General features: G+C 34.2%; 1 protein-coding gene across 1 annotated transcript in view; it reads left to right on the top strand.

Moving 5' to 3' along the window:
- LOC128730036 (putative epidermal cell surface receptor) overlaps positions 1-16716 on the top strand; it is a 61384-nt gene that overhangs the window by 3684 nt on the left and 40984 nt on the right. The gene's annotated exons all lie outside the window — the stretch shown is intronic.

Genomic DNA, 16716 nt, shown 5'->3' with positions numbered 1-16716 from the left:
AGAGAGTTGAGGGAAGCCCGGAGGAATGTTGATGAGGATAAGTTGATTGCCGAGTTTACTAGTCCTGAGTTGAAGTGGAGCTTCAACCCGCCAGCGGCTCCACATTTTGGAGGGTGTTGGGAACGCCTCGTTCAGTCGGTGAAAAAAGTACTTAGTCAGTTCGAGATGCCGCGTACGCCCAACGACGAAATATTGCAATCTACGCTGGCCGAAATAGAAATGATAGTGAACTCAAGACCCCTGACCTACGTACCTCTGGACGATGATTTCGCACCACCCATAACCCCCAACCAACTGCTTTTGGGTAGTTCTAACGGTAGCAAGCCGCCCGCGTCACTTGATGATACAGCAGGGGCCATAAAATCCTCATGGAAAGCGTCGCAGCGCAACGCGGATCTTTTTTGGCGAAAATGGGTAGCCGAGTACCTTCCGACGTTGACACGCAGAACCAAGTGGTTTCATCTGGCTCGTCCTATAGAGGAAGGTGAAATAGTTTTGATAGCAGACAACAACATGCCCAGAAATTGCTGGCCTAAGGGAAGAGTAGTGGCTGTCGTCAGAGCCGCCGACGGACAGGTAAGGCGAGCAACTGTGCAGACCGCTAGCGGATTGATGGAACGACCTGCAACAAAAATAGCGGTGTTGGAAGTACGGAAGTAGACCGAGGATAGGCACGGTACAGCCAAGCTTACCAAAGTAGACGGACTGATAAGGCGATAGGGAGTGCTGCCGAATTGTTTATCGAACAGATTGCGCACTTGAAATAGGGTAAATTGCCCATCCGAGCAAAGTACCGGGTGGGAGAATGTTACAGACAATTCGGCGCGTGTTTGTTTGTTTACCTGACGTAACGGCACTGACAGGTAGGAGACAGGATAAGAGTGCCGTTACCGAAGGGACAGGGAAACATCGCAGAGATGACGCGGGAAAAAACGGCCATCGCGAGGAGGCCATTGGATTTAAACCGTTTTCAACGGAAAAACGGCAGAGAGAAGACGTGAATTTTTTTAACACCATCGCACCATCGCACCGCGCGCGTTTAAAGAACGACCCAACCGAATTAACTTGAATAAAGTGTTAGTGGAATCAGTTAAAAGAACACGTCAGTAGAATTTATTATTACGAACTTTAAGTTGGAGCCGAACTCCAACAGATGGTGAAATGATATGACATTTGAATCCTGCTGTCTTGAACATTTCAATTAAGATTGAATGAAAATGTTTTACGTTGCTAGTTGCATTAGATTTTCATGCAGACTGGATTTTAAATCCAAGAACATTCAACAATCCGATCAAATCGATTGATCTACATGTTGGTTTTAAATATAAAACCTTTGTTTGTGGGCTTCTAAATGATCCCATGATTTCAGTAATAAATACCTCCCTATCTGGATTTGAATTAGGAACGATGTTGCGATATCCATTAAAAGTCCTTGTGACGATACAAATGTGATTTTAATCCTTAGCAAATGTTGCCAAAATGGTTTTAACTTTTACTTTTGTATGTGGGCTTCCAAATGACCCCATGTATTAACTTATAGCAGCTTCGCTATCTGGTTTTGGATTGGGAACGGTGGTTTCATATCCATCAAAAGTCCTTATGACGATATAAATGTGTTTTTTATCATTAGCAAATGTTTGAGAAATGGTTCACGGATTTAGTTTCTGATAAAATAAACACCAAACTGTTTAAGTTTGTTTGTGTTCGTCGGTTTCATAAACTGTCTAACTGAATTTATCGATCATTATAGTTAATTGATCTGATGGTGAAATGATATGACATTTGAGTTCTGCTGTCTTGAACATTTCAATTAAGATTGAATGAAAATGTTTTACGTTGCTAGTTGCATTAGATTTTCATGCAGACTGGATTTTAAATCCAAGAACATTCAACAATCCGATCAAATCGATTGATCTACATGTTGGTTTTAAATATAAAACCTTTGTTTGTGGGCTTCTAAATGATCCCATGATTTCAGTAATAAATACCTCCCTATCTGGATTTGAATTAGGAACGATGTTGCGATATCCATTAAAAGTCCTTGTGACGATACAAATGTGATTTTAATCCTTAGCAAATGTTGCCAAAACGGTTTTACCTTTTACTTTTGTTGGTGGACTTCCAAATGACCCCATGTATTAACTTATAGCAGCTTCGCTATCTGGTTTTGGATTGGGAACGGTGGTTCCATATCCATCAAAAGTCCTTATGACGATATAAATGTGTTTTTTATCATTAGCAAATGTTTGAGAAATGGTTCACGGATTTAGTTTCTGATAAAATAAACACCAAACTGTTTGTTTGTGTTCGTCGGTTTCATAAACTGTCTAACTGAATTTATCGATCATTATAGTTAATTGATCTGATGGTGAAATGATATGACATTTGAGTTCTGCTGTCTTGAACATTTCAATTAAGATTGAATGAAAATGGTTTACGTTGCTAGTTGCATTAGATTTTCATGCAGACTGGATTTTAAATCCAAGAACATTCAACAATCCGATCAAATCGATTGATCTACATGTTGGTTTTAAATATAAAACCTTTGTTTGTGGGCTTCTAAATGATCCCATGATTTCAGTAATAAATACCTCCCTATCTGGATTTGAATTAGGAACGATGTTGCGATATCCATTAAAAGTCCTTGTGACGATACAAATGTGATTTTAATCCTTAGCAAATGTTGCCAAAACGGTTTTACCTTTTACTTTTGTTGGTGGACTTCCAAATGACCCCATGTATTAACTTATAGCAGCTTCGCTATCTGGTTTTGGATTGGGAACGGTGTTGCCATATCCATCAAACGTCCTTATGACGATATAAATGTGATTTTTTTTATAAGCAAATGTTTGAGAAATGGTTCACGGATTTAGTTTCTGATAAAATTAACACCAAATTGTTTAAGTTTGTTTGTGTGCGTCGATTTCATAAAATGTCTTACTGAATTTATCGATCATTACAGTTAATTGATCTGATGGTGAAATGATATGACGTTTGAATTCTGCTGTCTTGAACATTTCAATTAAGATTGAATGAAAATGTTCTACGTTGCAAGTTGCATTAGATTTTCATGCAGACTGGATTTTAAATCCAAGACCATTCAACAATCTGATCAAATCGATTGATCTACATGTTGGTTTTAAATCTAATACTTTTGTTTGTTGGCTTCTAAATGATCCCATGATTTTAGTAATAAAAGTCTCGCTATCTGGCTTTGAATTGGGAACGATGGTGCGATATCCATAAAAAGTCCTTGTGACGATATAAATGTGATTTTAATCCTTAGCAAATGTTTCAAAAATGGTTTTACCTTTTACTTTTGTTTGTGGGCTTCTAACTGAATGGCAAATGCTTCAAAAACGGTTTTACCTTTTACTTTTGTTGGTGGACTTCCAAATGACCCCATGTATTAACTTATAGCAGCTTCGCTATCTGGTTTTGGATTGGGAACGGTGGTTTCATATCCATCAAAAGTCCTTATGACGATATAAATGTGTTTTTTATCATTAGCAAATGTTTGAGAAATGGTTCACGGATTTAGTTTATGATGAAATCAAAACCACACTGTTTAAGATTGTACGTGTGCGACGATTTCATAAAATGTCTTACTGAATTTATCGATCATTACAGTTAATTGATCTGATGGTGAAATGATATGACATTTGAATTCTGTTGTCTTGAACATTTCAATTAAGATTGAATGAAAATGTTCTACGTTGCTAGTTGCATTAGATTTTCATGCAGACTTAATTTAAAATCCAAGAACATTCAACAATCCGATCAAATCGATTGATCTACATGTTGGTTTTAAATCTAATACTTTTGTTTGTTGGCTTCTAAATGATCCCATGATTTCAGTAATAAAAGCCTCGCTATCTGGCTTTGAATTAGGAACGATGTTGCGATATCCATTAAAAGTCCTTGTGACGATATAAATGTGATTTCAATCCTTAGCAAATGTTTCAAAAACGGTTTTACCTTTTACTTTTGTTTGTGGGCTTCTAACTGAATGGCAAATGCTTCAGAAACGGTTTAACCTTTTACTTTTGTTGGTGGGCTTCCAAATGACCCCATGTATTAACTTATAGCAGCTTCGCTATCTGGTTTTGGATTGGGAACGGTGGTTCCATATCCATCAAAAGTCCTTATGACGATATAAATGTGATTTTCATCATTAGCAAATGTTTGAGAAATGGTTCACGGATTTAGTTTCTGATAAAATTAACACCAAACTGTTTAAGTTTGTTTGTGTGCGTCGGTTTCATAAACTGTCTAACTGAATTTATCGATCATTATAGTTAATTGATCTGATAATGAAATGATATCACATTTGAATTCTGCTGTCTTGAACATTTCAATTAAGATTGAATGAAAATGTTCTACGTTGCTAGTTGCATTAGATTTTCATGCAGACTATATTTTTAATCCAAGATCATTCAACAATCCGATCAAATCGATTGACCTACATGTTGGTTTTAAATATAATACTTTTGTTTGTGGCCTTCTAAATGATCCCATGATTTTAGTTATAAAAGACTCGCTTTCTGGCTTTGGATTAGGAACGATGTTGCGATATCCATTAAAAGTCCTTGTGATGATATAAATGTGATTTCTATCCTTAGTAAGTGTTTCAGAAATGGTTTAACCTTTTACTTTTGTTTGTGGGCTTCTTAATGAATGGAAAATGCTTCTGAAATGGTTTAACCTTTTACTTTTGTTTGTGGGTTTCTAAATGACCCCATGTATTGAGTTATAGCAGCTTCGCTATCTGGTTTTGGATTGGGAACGGTGTTGCCATATCCATCAAAAGTCCTTATGACGATATAAATGTGATTTGTATCATTAGCAAATGTTTGAGAAATGGTTCACGGATATAGTTTCTGTTGAAAATAACACCAAACTGGTTAAGTTTATACGTGTGTGTCGATTTCATAAAATGTCTTACTGAATTTATCAATCATTACAGTTAATTGATCTGATAATGAAATGATATGACATTTGAATTCTGCTGTCTTGAACATTTCAATTAAGATTGAATGAAAATGTTCTACGTTGCTAGTTGCATTAGATTTTCATGCAGACTAAATTTTTAATGAAAGATCATTCAACAATCCGATCAAATCGATTGATCTACATGTTGGTTTGAAATATTAAACCTTTGTTTGTAGGCTTCTAAATGATCCCATGATTTCAGTAATAAAAGCCTCGCTATCTGGCTTTGAATTAGGAACGATGTTGCGATATCCATTAAAAGTCCTTGTGACGATATAAATGCGATTTTAATCCTTAGCAAATGTTTCAAAAACGGTTTTACCTTTTACTTTTGTTTGTGGGCTTCCAAATGACCCCATGTATTAACCTATAGCAGCTTCGCTATCTAGTTTTGGATTGGGAACGGTGTTGCCATATCCATCAAAAGTCCTTATGACGATATAAATGTGATTTTTATCAGTAGCAAATGTTTGAGAAATGGTTCACGGATTTAGTTTCTGATAAAATTAACACCAAATTGTTTAAGTTTGTTTGTGTGCGTCGATTTCATAAAATGTCTTACTGAATTTATCGATCATTACAGTTAATTGATCTGATAGTGAAATGATATGACATTTGAATTCTGCTGTCTTGAACATTTCAATTAAGATTGAATGAAAATGTTATACGTTGCTAGTTGCATTAGATTTTCATGCAGACTGGATTTTAAATCCAAGACCATTCAACAATCTGATCAAATCGATTGATCTACATGTTTGTTTTAAATGTTATACTTTTGTATGTGGGCTTCTAAATGATCCCATGATTTCAGTTATAAAAGCCTCGCTATCTGGCTTTGAATTAGGAACGATGTTGCGATATCCATTAAAAGTCCTTGTGACGATATAAATGTGATTTTAATCCTTAGCAAATGTTTCAAAAACGGTTTAACCTTTTACTTTTGTATGTGGGCTTCCAAATGACCCCATGTATTAACTTATAGCAGCTTCGCTATCTGGTTTTGGATTGGGAACGTTGTTGCCATATCCATCAAACGTCCTTATGACGACATAAATGTGATTGAAATCATTAGCAAATGTTTGAGAAATGGTTCACGGATTTAGTTTCTGATAAAATTAACACCAAATTGTTTAAGTTTGTACGTGTGCGTCCATTTCATAAAATGTCATACTGAATTTATCGATCATTACAGTTAATTGATCTGATAATGAAATGATATGACATTTGAATTCTGCTGTCTTGAACATTTCAATTAAGATTGAATGAAAATGTTCTACGTTGCTAGTTGCATTAGATTTTCATGCAGACTGGATTTTAAATCCAAGAACATTCAACAATCCGATCAAATCGATTGATCTACATGTTGGTTTTAAATCTAATACTTTTGTTTGTTGGCTTCTAAATGATCCCATGATTTCAGTAATAAAAGCCTCGCTATCTGGCTTTGAATTAGGAACGATGTTGCGATATCCATTAAAAGTCCTTGTGACGATATAAATGTGATTTTAATCCTTAGCAAATGTTTCGGCAACGGTTTTACCTTTTACTTTTGTTTGTGGGCTTCTAACTGAATGGCAAATGTTTCAGAAACGGTTTATCCTTTTACTTTTGTTTGTGGGCTTCCAAATGACCCCATGTATTAACTTATAGCAGCTTCGTCATCTGGTTTTGGATTGGGAACGGTGTTTCCATATCTATCAAACGTCCTTATGAGGATATAAATGTGATTTTTATAATCAGCAAATGTTTGTGAAATGTTTCACGAATTTAGTTTCTGATGAAATCAAAACCACACTGTTTAAGATTGTACGTGTGCGACGATTTCATAAAATGTCTTACTGAATTTATCGATCATTACAGTTAATTGATCTGATGGTGAAATGATATGACATTTGAATTCTGCTGTCTTGAACATTTCAATTAAGATTGAATGAAAATGTTCTACGTTGCCAGTTGCATTAGATTTTCATGCAGACTGGATTTTAAATCCAAGACCATTCAACAATCTGATCAAATCGTTTGATCTACATGTTGGTTTTAGATCTAATACTTTTGTTTGTTGGCTTCTAAATGATCCCATGATTTCAGTAATAAAAGCCTCGCTATCTGGCTTTGAATTAGGAACGATGTTGCGATATCCATTAAAAGTCCTTGTGACGATATAAATGTGATTTTAATACTTAGCAAATGTTTCAAAAACGGTTTAACCTTTTACTTTTGTTTGTGGGCTTCCAAATGACCCCATGTATTAACTTATAGCAGCTTCGCTATCTGGTTTTGGATTGGGAACGGTGTTGCCATATCCATCAAAAGTCCTTATGACGATATAAATGTGATTTTGATCAGTAGCAAATGTTTGAGAAATGGTTCACGGATATAGTTTCTGATAAAATTAACACCAAATTGTTTAAGTTTGTTTGTGTGCGTCGATTGCATAAAATGTCTTACTGAATTTATCGATCATTACAGTTAATTGATCTGATAATGAAATGATATGACATTTGAATTCTGCTGTCTTGAACATTTCAATTAAGATTGAATGAAAATGTTCTACGTTGCTAGTTGCATTAGATTTTCATGCAGACTGGATTTTAAATCCAAGATCATTCAACATTCCGATCAAATCGATTGATCTACATGTTGGTTTTAAATCTAATACTTTTGTTTGTTGGCTTCTAAATGATCCCATGATTTCAGTAATAAAAGCCTCGCTATCTGGCTTTGAATTAGGAACGATTTTGCGATATCCATTAAAAGTCCTTGTGACGATATAAATGTGCTTTTAGTCTTTAGCAAATGTTTCAGCAACGGTTTTACCTTTTACTTTTGTTTGTAGGCTTCTAACTGAATGGCAAATGCTTCAGAAACGGTTTAACCTTTTACTTTTGTTGGTGGGCTTCCAAATGACCCCATGTATTAACTTATAGCAGCTTCGCTATCTGGTTTTGGATTGGGAACGGTGTTTCCATATCTATCAAACGTCCTTATTAGGATATAAATGTAATTTTTAAAATTAGCAAATGTTTGTGAAATGGTTCACGGATTTAGTTTCTGATGAAATCAAAACCACTTTGTTTAAGATTGTACGTGTGCGTCGATTTCATAAAATGTCTTACTGAATTTATCGATCATTACAGTTAATTGATCTGATGGTGAAATGATCTGACATTTGAATTCTGCTGTCTTGAACATTTCAATTAAGATTGAATGAAAATGTTCTACGTTGCTAGTTGCATTAGATTTTCACGCAGACTGGATTTTAAATCCAAGATCATTCAACAATCCGATCAAATCGATTGATCTACATGTTGGTTTTAAATCTAATACTTTTGTTTGTTGGCTTCTAAATGATCCCATGATTTCAGTAATAAAAGCCTCGCTATCTGGCTTTAAATTAGGAACGATGTTGCGATATCCATTAAAAGTCCTTATGACGATATAAATGTGATTTTAATCCTTAGCAAATGTTTCAAAAACGGTTTAACCTTTTACTTTTGTTTGTGGGCTTCCAAATGACCCCATGTATTAACTTATAGCAGCTTCGCTATCTGGTTTTGGATTAAAAGCCCTTGTGACGATATAAATGTGATTTTAATCCTTAGCAAATGTTTCAAAAACGGTTTAACCTTTAACTTTTGTTTGTGGGCTTCCAAATGACCCCATGTATTAACTTATAGCAGCTTCGCTATCTGGTTTTGGATTGGGAACGGTGTTGCCATATCCATCAAAAGTTCTTATGACGATATAAATGTGATTTTCATCATTAGCAAATGTTTGAGAAATGGTTCACGGATTTAGTTTCTGATTAAATTAACACCAAACTGTTTAAGTTTGTTTGTGTGCGTCGGTTTCATAAACTGTCTAACTGAATATATCGATCATTATAGTTAATTGATCTGATGGTGTAATGATATGACATTTGAGTTCTGCTGTCTTGAACATTTCGATTAAGATTGAATGAAAATGTTCTACGTTGCTAGTTGCATTAGATTTTCATGCAGACTGGATTTTAAATCCAAGATCATTCAACAATCCGATCAAATCGATTGATCTACATGTTGGTTTAAAATGTTATACTTTTGTATGTGGGCTTCTAAATGATCCCATGATTTCAGTAATAAAAGCCTCGCTATCTGGCTTTGAATTAGGAACGATGTTGCGATATCCATTAAAAGTGCTTGTGATGATATAAATGTGATTTCTATCGTTAGTTAGTGTTTCAGAAATGGTTTAACCTTTTACTTTTGTTTGTGGGCTTCTAAATGAATGGCAAATGCTTCAGAAATGGTTTAACCTTTTACTTTTGATTTGGACTTCTAAATGACCCCATGTATTGAGATATAGCAGCTCCGCTATCTGGTTTTGGATTGGAAACGTTGTTGCCATATCCATCAAGAGACCTTATGACGATAAAAATGTGATTTTTATCATTAGCAAATGTTTGAGAAATGGTTCACGGATTGAGTTTCTGATGAAAGTAACACCAAATTGTTTAAGTTTGTTTGTGTGCGTCGATTTCATAAAATGTCTTACTGAATTTATCGATCATTATAGTTAATTGATCTGATGGTGTAATGATATGACATTTGAGTTCTGCTGTCTTGAACATTTCAATTAAGATTGAATGAAAATGTTCTACGTTGCTAGTTGCATTAGATTTTCATGCAGACTGGATTTTAAATCCAAGATCATTCAACAATCCGATCAAATCGATTGATCTACATGTTGGTTTAAAATGTTATACTTTTGTATGTGGGCTTCTAAATGATCCCATGATTTCAGTAATAAAAGCCTCGCTATCTGGCTTTGAATTAGGAACGATGTTGCGATATCCATTAAAAGTGCTTGTGATGATATAAATGTGATTTCTATCGTTAGTTAGTGTTTCAGAAATGGTTTAACCTTTTACTTTTATTTGTGGGCTTCTAAATGAATGGCAAATGCTTCAGAAATGGTTTTACCTTTTACTTTTGATTTGGACTTCTAAATGACCCCATGTATTGAGATATAGCAGCTCCGCTATCTGGTTTTGGATTGGAAACGTTGTTGCCATATCCATCAAGAGACCTTATGACGATAAAAATGTGATTTTTATCATTAGCAAATGTTTGAGAAATGGTTCACGGATTGAGTTTCTGATGAAAGTAACACCAAATTGTTTAAGTTTGTTTGTGTGCGTCGATTTCATAAAATGTCTTACTGAATTTATCGATCATTACAGTTAATTGATCTGATGGTGAAATGATATGACATTTGAATTCTGTTGTCTTGAACATTTCAATTAAGATTGAATGAAAATGTTCTACGTTGCTAGTTGCATTAGATTTTCATGCAGACTGGATTTTAAATCCAAGATCATTCAACAATCCGATCAAATCGATTGATCTACATGTTGGTTTTAAATATAATACTTTTGTTTGTTGGCTTCTTAATGATCCCATGATTTCAGTAATAAAACCCTCGCTATCTGGCTTTGGATTAGGCACGATGTTGCGATATCCATTAAAAGTCCTTGTGATGATATAAATGTGATTTCTATCCTTAGTAAGTGTTTCAGAAATGGTTTAACCTTTTACTTTTGTTTGTGGGCTTCTTAATGTATGGCAAATGCTTCTGAAATGGTTTAACCTTTTACTTTTGTTTGTGGGTTTCTAAATGACCTCGTGTATTGAGTTATAGAAGCTTCGCTATCTGGTTTTGGATTGGGAACGGTGTTGCCATATCCATCAAAAGTCCTTATGACGATATAAATGTGATTTGTATCATTAGCAAATGTTTGAGAAATGGTTCACGGATTTAGTTTCTGATCAAATTAACACGACACTGTATAAGTTTGTTTGTGTGCGTCGATTTCATAAAATGTCTTACTGAATTTATCGATCATTACAGTCAATTTATCTGATGGTGAAATGATATGACATTTGAATTCTGCTGTCTTGAACATTTCAATTAAGATTGAATGAAAATGTTCTACGTTGCAAATTGCATAAGATTTTCATGCAGACTGTATTTTAAATCCAAGATCATTCAACAATCTGATCAAATTGATTGATCCACATGTTGGTTTTAAATATAAAACCTTTGTTTGTGGGCTTCTAAATGATCCCATGATTTCAGTAATAAAAGCCTCGCAATCTGGCTTTGAATTAGGAACGATGTTGCGATATTCATTAAAAGTCCTTGTGACGATATAAATGTGATTTTAATCCTTAGCAAATGTTTTAAAAACGGTTTTACATTTTACTTTTGTTTGTGGGCTTCCAAATGACCCCATGTATTAACTTATAGCAGCTTCGCTATCTGGTTTTGGATTGGGAACGGTGTTGCCATATCCATCAAAAGTCCTTATGACGATATAAATGTGATTTTGATCAGTAGCAAATGTTTGAGAAATGGTTCACGGATTTAGTTTCTGATCAAATTAACACGACACTGTTTAAGTTTGTATGTGGGCGTTGATTTCATAAAATGTCTTACTGAATTTAACGATCATTACAGTTAATTGATCTGATAATGAAATGATATGACATTTGAATTCTGCTGTCTTGAACATTTCAATTAAGATTGAATGAAAATGTTCTACGTTGCTAGTTGCATTAGATTTTCATGCAAACTATATTTTTAATCCAAGATCATTCAACAATCCGATCAAATCGATTGATCTACATGTTGGTTTTAAATAATAAACCTTTGTTTGTGGGCTTCTAAATGATCCTATGATTTCAGTAATAAAAGCCTCGCTATCTGGCTTTGAATTAGGAACGATGTTGCGATATCCATTAAAAGTCCTTGTGACGATATAAATGTGATTTTAATCCTTAGCAAATGTTTCAAAAACGGTTTTACATTTTACTTTTGTTTGTGGGCTTCCAAATGACCCCATGTATTAACTTATAGCAGCTTCGCTATCTGGTTTTGGATTGGAAACGTTGTTGCCATATCCATCAAGAGACCTTATGACGATAAAAATGTGATTTTTATCATTAGCAAATGTTTGAGAAATGGTTCACGGATTGAGTTTCTGATGAAAGTAACACCAAATTGTTTAAGTTTGTTTGTGTGCGTCGATTTCATAAAATGTCTTACTGAATTTATCGATCATTACAGTTAATTGATCTGATGGTGAAATGATATGACATTTGAGTTCTGCTGTCTTGAACATTTCAATTAAGATTGAATGAAAATGTTCTACGTTGCTAGTTGCATTAGATTTTCATGCAGACTGGATTTTAAATCCAAGATCATTCAACAATCCTATCAAATCGATTGATCTACATGTTGGTTTTAAATCTAATACTTTTGTTTGTGGGCTTCCAAATGACCCCATGTATTAACTTATAGCAGCTTCGCTATCTGGTTTTGGATTGGGAACGGTGTTGCCATATCCATCAAAAGTCCTTATGACGATATAAATGTGATTTTTATCATAAGCAAATGTTTGAAAAATGGTTCACGGAATTAGTTTCTGATAAAATTAACACCAAACTGTTTAAGTTAGTTTGTGTGCGTCGATTTCATAAAATGTCTTACTGAATTTATCGATCATTACAGTTAATTGATCTGATAATGAAATAATATGTCATTTGAATTCTGCTGTCTTGAACATTTCAATTTAGATTGAATGAAAATGTTCTACGTTGCTAGTTGCATCAGATTTTCATGCAGACTGGATTTTAAATCCAAGATCATTCAACAATCCGATCAAATCGATTGATCTACATGTTGGTTTTAAATATTAAACCTTTGTTTGTGGGCTTCTAAATGATCCCATGATTTCAGTAATAAAAGCCTCGCTAACTGGCTTTGAATTAGGAACGATGTTGCGATATCCATTAAAAGTCCTTGTGACGATATAAATGTGATTTCAATCCTTAGCAAATGTTTCAAAAACGGTTTAACCTTTTACTTTTGTTTGTGGGCTTCCAAATGACCCCATGTATTAACTTATAGCAGCTTCGCTATCTGGTTTTGGATTGGGAACGGTGTTGCCATATCCATCAAAAGTCCTTATGACGATATAAATGTGATTTAAATCAGTAGCAAATGTTTGAGAAATGGTTCACGGATTTAGTTTCTGATGAAATCAACACCACACTGTTTAAGTTTGTAAGTGTGCGTCGATTTAATAAAATGTCTTACTGAATTTATCGATCATCACAGTTAATTGATCTGATAGTGAAATGATATGACATTTGAATTCTGCTGTCTTGAACAATTCAATTAAGATTGAATGAAAATGTTCTTCGTTGCTAGTTGCATTAGATTTTCACGCAGACTGGATTTTATATCCAAGACCATTCAACAATCCGATCAAATCGATTGATCTATATGTTGGTTTTAAATCTAATACTTTTGTTTGTGGCCTTCTAAATGATACCATGATTTTAGTTAAAAAAGCCTCCCTTTCTGGCTTTGGATTAGGAACGATGTTGCGATATCCATTAAAAGTCCTTGTGATGATATAAATGTGATTTCTATCCTTAGTAAGTGTTTCAGAAATGGTTTAACCTTTTACTTTTGTTTGTGGGCTTCTTAATGAATGGCAAATGCTTCTGAAATGGTTTTACCTTTTACTTTTGTTTGTGGGTTTCTAAATGACCCCATGTATTGAGTTATAGAAGCTTCGCTATCTGGTTTTGGATTGGGAACGGTGTTGCCATATCCATCAAAAGTCCTTATGACGATATAAATGTGATTTGTATCATTAGCAAATGTTTGAGAAATGGTTCACGGATATAGTTTCTGTTGAAAATAACACCAAACTGTTTAAGTTTGCACGTGTGTGTCGATTTCATAAAATGTCTTACTGAATTTATCGATCATTACAGTTAATTGATCTGATAGTGAAATGATATGACATTTGAATTCTGCTGTCTTGAACATTTCAATGAAGATTGAATGAAAATGTTCTACGTTGCTAGTTGCATTAGATTTTCATGCAGACTAGATTTTAAATCCAAGATCATTCAACAATCCAATCAATTCGATTGATCTACATGTCGGTTTTAAATATAAAACCTTTGTTTGTTGGCTTCTAAATGATCCCATGATTTCAGTAATAAAAGCCTCGCTATCTGGCTTTGAATTAGGAACGATGTTGCGATATCCATTAAAAGTCCTTGTGACGATATAAATGTGATTTTAATCCTTAGCAAATGTTTCAAAAACGGTTTAACCTTTTACTTTTGTTTGTGGGCTTCCAAATGACCCCATGTATTAACTTATAGCAGCTTCGCTATCTGGTTTTGGATTGGGAACGGTGTTGCCATATCCATCAAAAGTCCTTATGACGAAATAAATGTGATTTAAATCAGAAGCAAATGTTTGAGAAATGGTTCACGGATTTAGTTTATGATGAAATCAACACCACACTGTTTAAGATTGTACGTGTGCGACGATTTCATAAAATGTCTTACTGAATTTATCGATCATTACAGTTAATTGATCTGATGGTGAAATGATATGACATTTGAATTCTGCTGTCTTGAACATTTCAATTAAGATTGAATGAAAATGTTCTACGTTGCTAGTTGCATTAGATTTTCATGCAGACTGGATTTTAAATCCAAGAACATTCAACAATCCGATCAAATCGATTGATCTACATGTTGGTTTTAAATCTAATACTTTTGTTTGTTGGCTTCTAAATGATCCCATGATTTCAGTAATAAAAGCCTCGCTATCTGGCTTTGAATTAGGAACGATGTTGCGATATCCATTAAAAGTCCTTGTGACGATATAAATGCGATTTTAATCCTTAGCAAATGTTTCAAAAACGGTTTTACCTTTTACTTTTGTTTGTGGGCTTCCAAATGACCCCATGTATTAACTTATAGCAGCTTCGCTATCTGGTTTTGGATTGGGAACGGTGTTGCCATATCCATCAAAAGTCCTTATGACGATATAAATGGGATTTTTATCATTAGCAAATGTTTGAGAAATGGTTCACGGATTTAGTTTCTGATGAACTCAAAACCACACTGTTTAAGATTGTACGTGTGCGACGATTTCATAAAATGTCTTACTGAATTTATCGATCATTACAGTTAATTGATCTGATGGTGAAATGATATGACATTTGAATTCTGCTGTCTTGAACATTTCAATTAAGATTGAATGAAAATGTTCTACGTTGCTAGTTGCATTAGATTTTCATGCAGACTGGATTTTAAATCCAAGATCATTCAACAATCCGATCAATTCGATTGATCTACATGTCGGTTTTAAATCTAATACTTTTGTTTGTTGGCTTCTTAATGATCCCATGTTTTCAGTAATAAAAGCCTCGCTATCTGGCTTTGAATTAGGAACGATGTTGCGATATCCTTTAAAAGTCCTTGTGACGATATAAATGTGATTTTAATCCTTAGCAAATGTTTCAAAAACGGTTTAACCTTTTACTTTTGTTGGTGGGCTTCCAAATGACCCCATGTATTAACTTATAGCAGCTTCGCTATCTGGTTTTGGATTGGGAACGGTGTTTCCATATCTATCAAACGTCCTTATGAGGATATAAATGTGATTTTTATTATAAGCAAATGTTTGTGAAATGGTTCACGGATTTAGTTTCTGATGAAATCAAAACCACACTGTTTAAGATTGTACGTGTGCGACGATTTCATAAAATGTCTTACTGAATTTATCGATCATTACAGTTAATTGATCTGATGGTGAAATGATATGACATTTGAATTCTGTTGTCTTGAACATTTCAATTAAGATTGAATGAAAATGTTCTACGTTGCTAGTTGCATTAGATTTTCATGCAGACTTAATTTAAAATCCAAGAACATTCAACAATCCGATCAAATCGATTGATCTACATGTTGGTTTGAAATATTAAACCTTTGTTTGTAGGCTTCTAAATGATCCCATGATTTCAGTAATAAAAGCCTCGCTATCTGGCTTTGAATTAGGAACGATGTTGCGATATCCATTAAAAGTCCTTGTGACGATATAAATGCGATTTTAATACTTAGCAAATGTTTCAAAAACGGTTTTACCTTTTACTTTTGTTTGTGGGCTTCCAAATGACCCCATGTATTAACTTATAGCAGCTTCGCTATCTGGTTTTGGATTGGGAACGGTGTTGCCATATCCATCAAAAGTCCTTATGACGATATAAATGGGATTTTTATCATTAGCAAATGTTTGAGAAATGGTTCACGGATTTAGTTTCTGATGAACTCAAAACCACACTGTTTAAGATTGTACGTGTGCGACGATTTCATAAAATGTCTTACTGAATTTATCGATCATTACAGTTAATTGATCTGATGGTGAAATGATATGACATTTGAATTCTGCTGTCTTGAACATTTCAATTAAGATTGAATGAAAATGTTCTACGTTGCTAGTTGCATTAGATTTTCATGCAGACTGGATTTTAAATCCAAGAACATTCAACAATCCGATCAAATCGATTGATCTACATGTTGGTTTTAAATCTAATACTTTTGTTTGTTGGCTTCTAAATGATCCCATGATTTCAGTAATAAAAGCCTCGCTATCTGGCTTTGAATTAGGAACGATGTTGCGATATCCATTAAAAGTCCTTGTGACGATATAAATGCGATTTTAATCCTTAGCAAATGTTTCAAAAACGGTTTTACCTTTTACTTTTGTTTGTGGGCTTCCAAATGACCCCATGTATTAACTTATAGCAGCTTCGCTTTCTGGTTTTGGATTGGGAACGGTGTTGCCATATCCATCAAAAGTCCTTAT

This window comes from Anopheles nili, unplaced genomic scaffold, assembly GCF_943737925.1.
Source record: "Anopheles nili unplaced genomic scaffold, idAnoNiliSN_F5_01 scaffold_11, whole genome shotgun sequence".
NCBI classification, from domain to species: Eukaryota; Metazoa; Arthropoda; class Insecta; order Diptera; family Culicidae; genus Anopheles; species Anopheles nili.
This window is presented reverse-complemented; position numbering and strand designations above follow the sequence as displayed.